Source organism: Sebastes fasciatus, chromosome 7 (genome assembly GCF_043250625.1).
Source record: "Sebastes fasciatus isolate fSebFas1 chromosome 7, fSebFas1.pri, whole genome shotgun sequence".
NCBI classification, from domain to species: domain Eukaryota; kingdom Metazoa; phylum Chordata; class Actinopteri; order Perciformes; family Sebastidae; genus Sebastes; species Sebastes fasciatus.
In genome coordinates, this window is record NC_133801.1 from 32,364,617 (window position 1) to 32,370,681 (window position 6,065).

Consider the following 6,065-nt stretch of genomic DNA (forward strand, 5'->3'; position numbering starts at 1 on the left):
TCTATTTCTGTCGTAATGTTGTTGAGCATCTCTAGTTTCATCCGTGTAGAGTTTGAATTAGCTGGACAGTCGATCAGTAGATATATCATAATGATCTGACATGAATCACGAAGAATGCCTCCTTTCTACATATAATTGTCACCTGCCATGATTTAATGTAATGATTTATATCATTTCACAATATCTCTGATAAAGCAATGACCAGTGACAATGAAGTATGAATTGACAGCTTTTGTAGGAAATCAGTTGTAAAGGCATAATTGGTGTTACTCCACATTGGTCCTTTGGTTCATTCCATGCACAGATGACTTTCAAGATGCTTCATTGATTTTCTCTTTCAGTTCTTTCTGACTTAAGTATACAACAGTAGAAGTACAGAAGAGCAGGCGACACATCCTAAAGATTTACTTGAAAATGCCAAAGTGCTAATTCAAAGGAAATGTGTTGAGGAATGTTTGACTTCACTAGAAAACCTTGTAATGCTCTTTTCCGTACGGTTGAACATTGTGAATGTCCTCCATTCCTTGAGTAAAAGAACTGATGAGTAGCACTTGTGATGTTTTATCCTGACATCGTCAAAAATGACTGCCATTCTAACTAAAGCCATGATGATTTTGTGCCTGTAGGTATGATTATGAATGGCCAAGTGGGAAATGGAAACATACCTTAGTCATAGCCACCGGCTCCCTCCATCAGAGGTTCATTGCTGATATCTACCTGCCAGATGTAAACAGATGTTGTTTCTAGTAGTTTTAACTTCATTGTCTACAATACTGATCTTGGGCAATGGAGCAGTGTTATTGACGCATACTGCAGCTACAGCCATAGTGCAAATCATTAACACTACCTGTGGTCAATACACGTCGACAACACCATAAACAAGTCAAGTGTAGACCACTCCTTAGCAGCTATATTATCTTCTTTGTTACAGTAAATGACCTGCAGCTTCTGTATTCTCCATCCTTAGTTACTTACCTACTGATACTGACTACCCACATAAGAGTTAAGCCAGAGGCAGATTTTTGACACATTTATAAAATAAACCTTCAGGGACACTAGGCTATTTCACACAACGAATGTGATTATCTTAGGTCGTATTTTTCAGGCTTGTCATGTGACAAGATGCATCAGGATGGATGCGTGGCTTAACACCTTCACTATACAATTTCCTGGGTGAAACCCTGAAAGGCTAAGAGCTCTATACTGTATAGCCTGCCCAATACAGACACAATACATAATACATAACACTCTTAAAGCTGAAAGAGTCAGCACTCTAACCTGAGTCATTATTTCCTTTCATTTCTGGAGTACAGAACCAAAACAATAGAACGTGTCACTGTCCTTCAACTCACAGACCGGGCTTGATAGTTTCATAAAAGTATATAGAGGCCATTTACTATACGATGATTATCCTGCCTACCTGGACACTTTGAGTTTGGGCTACATGTCAAAGAGATGGCTCAGCAGATCAAGGTTCTGCTCGGAGTAGCTGGAAATCTCTGGGGTGCTTTTCCGTTTCCTCTGATCAGGGGTCTCTGCAACTCTAACATCATTATCACAAAACTGCAGGGACAAGGTGGTGCAGGTGGTGAAGGTTGGGGCAATGGTGGTGTTCATTTCCTTCCACCTCCCTGCCTCACAGCGTTTCATTGTTCTGTGACATATTAATATTTTTACATTAAATGAAAGCGGTGAATGGGACCGTACCTAAATGACTAAGACTGTTGGTGAGACCATTGCGTACTTTTATCTCTTGTTGAATTACTGGGGTGACATTGAGGAGCGGAATCAGGGACTGAGAAAAAAAAAGCTTCTGAATCAATCAACTGAGATTTTTACCCACAGACAACATTTCTGGAATCTTCTGGTCCTCATCATGAAACTCATCATCCATATTGACTTTCCACAGATATATTCCCACCCCATGTTTGATGCAATGAGCTATCGATCAAAACTCAAACATGTAGCCTTGATTTAATGAGTCAGCCGATACAGTATAATAAGCAAAATACTGTACATTCTTGGAATATTTCCTCCTCTAGAGCAGTGCATGATGTAAATATTAAAGGCAGATTTCCTTTCCTCTGTGCTGTGAACCTTTCTTTTGTTGTTGTCCTGTTGTTTTCCCTACTTGCCTGGCCCTTCACCATATCGCTAACACTTTACTTTATGTCCCCCTATTTAGCCTAAGTATATAAACATTAAATAAATGGTTTATATGTAGTAGTAATTGGATATATGTGTTTATCAGGGCTGTCAAAGTTAACGCGATAATAACGGGTTAACGCAAATTTGTTTTAATGCCACAAATGTTTTTAACGCATTAATGCAACTTCAGATTTTTAGGTTGTAGCGGGTCAGTTTTAACGAGTGAAGATACTGGAATCATATAAAACTAGAAAACCTAAGGAATCCATTGGTACCAACCATGTCATAGTAGATTGTCATGAAGGAGTAACGCTCCAAACGTACGCTAAATTTTGGCGAGTAAAAACTGGCATGGCCATTTTCAAAGGGGTCCCTTGACCTCTGACCTCAAGATATGTGAATGAAAATGGGTTCTATGGGTACCCACGAGTCTCCCCTTTACAGACATGCCCACTTTATGATAATCACATGCAGTTTTGGGCAAGTCATAGTCAAGTCAGCACACTGACACACTGACAGCTGTTGTTGCCTGTTGGGCTGCAGTTTGCCATGTTATGATCTGAGCATATTTTTTATGCTAACTTCAGTACCTGTGAGGGTTTCTGGATATACATATATTTGCATAAAGCAAGCATATTTGCCCACTCCAATGTTAACAGTATTAAATACTTGACAAATTTCCCTTCAAGGTACATTTTGAACAGATAAAATGTGCGATTCATTTGCGATTAATCTGGATTAACTATGGACAATCATGCGATTAATTGCGATCAAATATTTTAATCGATTGACAGCCCTAGTGTTTATTAATGTATTTATCAAAAACTATATCTCCTTTGGTGAACACTCATAGGTAGTGACTGCTGAAAAAAAACAAAAAACATAATAAATGACAGTATAAAATATGTCTTCATAGGAGTTAGAATTGCTGACAAATGTTGCTCATTAATAAACACTGTCCTTATATCTGCTTACAACTACATTATAGTGTGTTATTATTATTTTTTGTATACTGCTTATGAAGGCTAAATAGGAGGACTTCAAGTGAAGCGTAACAACCATATTATCTCCCCACTATAGGAACACCTTTGAAGATGCATAGTAAATAGGATCTGTAGTTGATGCAGAGTAAATAACTTGGCAAATGACTGCAGAAATCCTACCCATTGTTCTTGAGGCCCATTTTGGCAACTCTTTGTGAAAATCATTTTTACATTAAACTTCATTCACACATGATTTACTGGCATTTTTCTTTTTTTCATCATTTCAGACAATAACCCAATTCTGTAGGTCTATTGAACTGGTGATGCATATAATTGAATTAGTTTTGAACGTCATGGTGAGGTATTTCAACACAGGGATTTCATCATGTCTCTATAACTGGCACTCTTTCACAGAGCCGAGCTAATATAAATAGTATTGTTTTGAATTACTTGGAGCTGCAAACACTGAACAGAAGGTTTTGAGAATTTGAATATCCAAAACTTAGGCTTAGAAATCATCACAGTCCTGAAAAAAGATGTGCACCGTGGTGGCTTCATCCCACATTGTTCTGTAGCTAACGTGAACAATATTTATTCTTCTTGGAGCCAGTTGCAAAGAAGAGAAGTCAAAACTACAGACTCCTGGATGAGCATTAATAATACTGTCTTTCTTAGATGTAGCACAGTTGTACTTGACTCCTCCACAAGTTATTTTGGAGCATTACCTGTACTGTGATATAATAAATGTGGTGACATAAGCAGTTGATCATTTTTATAATAAAACATAACCTCCTTTCACAGCCAATCGTGCACAATTTTTCACTTTCTTTTTGTAAGATACTCTAATGCCATAAAACATGCACACAAGCATATTAATGTTTACTGTAATGTATCAATGCAACGGGTTGAATGTATGAGGAAGGTATTCATTTATATCCTCCACTTGAAGTTCAGCATTGATTTCGCTTTGGTAAATCTATCACAATGTCACAAGAGCTGCACAACAGAACTCCTTTTCTCCGCATATCAGTCTGTTAATTCGCTATGTGCTGCATTACCATTTTCAATTCAGCCAAAGTAAACTTGATAATCAAAGCAATTAAAAACACAATCAGTTGTGTTTCCAAGTGCTATGTGGAAACTTGGCCTGGCAGCTCTTTGGGATTCTGGACCTTCTCCCCCGATGACCCCTCAAGGTGAACTCTTGTATGGCTGTCCATCCCATGAATACTAAATATGGCTGAATTAAACATTTTCTCTCTTCTCACTACTATTTAATCAGTTGTCTTACTGAGCTGTCTGTCTGGAGTAATCCCCGAGGCTCACCATCACACTGACTGGCATCATAAAGACGACTGGCACGCTGCTATGGAAGTATTCAAGCTTTAGCAATCCCACTGGTCCCTCCCTTCTTTTTGTATGCGCTCTTACACAGCTTATACAGCTACAACCCTATAAATCAAGAGAAGTTCTTCCTTATATGCTTGCAATGTGCTATGTCACCCCTTGACCAATTCTCAAGTATGATTTATCTTTGCAAAGTGCTTTAATACAGATATAGACTTATGGGTTTAGGAAATGCTTGTGTGTGTAATCGGTGATTATTTCCCTCATTTCAAACATTTTCCTGCAAACCATGCTGAAGGGTTTTTCCAGAAGATTTGGCGACACTGATGCTAAGTGGTGGTGATATCAAGCATGTTTTCATGTGAAACATGTAAAACTGACTGTTGGGGTCAATAGGCCTTGCCAGAAATTCATTATATGAGAAAGAGAAACTCACATTCCTGGACAAACCATGGGTGTATTTTCCAAGCAACAACAGTTGTGTCTGCTTAAAACCACTGTGGGTAGAATTAATACATTTCTTGTTTTAGGCCCTAATTTATCACATCCTACAGAGCTACTGGTTGTGCCTACCTCCTACACCATAGTTCAAACAATTCGGTTAATGATGTTCTTGTGCAACTTTGTTGAAATCCCGACTTAAAAATAGAATGTTTGATGTAAAATAAATAAGATAGTCATGAAATTTTAAAGCAATAAACGCAACCATCACTTGCAAAATAATTAATTGTGTATATGTAAGATATAAGTGTGTGTGATTATTGATGCAATAGATGAAAGTACAGTACAAACAACAGACAGCCGTGCATTGAGCCAAAGCATATGTTGTGCTTATGACGCTATTTTAAACCAGGGGCAATTAAACCTGATGTCGTCCTATGCCATTACTATAAATACTGAAAAAAAGAGAACATCCAGAGGAGGGAGAGGGAGAGGGGGACCTTGATGATAATGAGGCTGATGCCAACGCCTGATGTCCACCCACATCCAGACAGCTGGCATCCTGCAGGCACAGCAGTTTGTCAGAACCTTTTCAATACACTGTTTACACATTATTATTCTGTTTGCATTGGAGAGGGTTTGCTATTTGAAAATGAAATTCCTATAATAGAATACACGGGAGAAAGAGTGTTATGTTGTGTTCGTTAACTATGTTGTAATTGTTTTATTTTTTTAATTCCTTAAATCTATTTCACTGTTGTCCTGTCTATAGAACAAATGAGTAACTTCCCTCACTACTAATGGTGTTAGGACATCATCCAGTTGTTGGCTTATGATACACAGACAAATTCATGTAAACCTTACAATCATCTTCAATCAGGAGGGTTTTAATATTAAATCACAAACACGCTTCTAACTACAGTAAGTTAGGCATGGTTGCTTATGGTAAAAGGTGGAACATCATCTTTCCCAAAAATGTGCTGACATTCATTAACTGACTAATTATCCATTTAGCCACTAGCACGTCTATTGCATATATACACAATATTTCCTGTCTGAACATACATAACTTCCCGTGCTTCCATTAGATGTGCACATTAGCTGGAAATGGCAACCCCGCTACGATAAATGGAAAAACTAGGATTT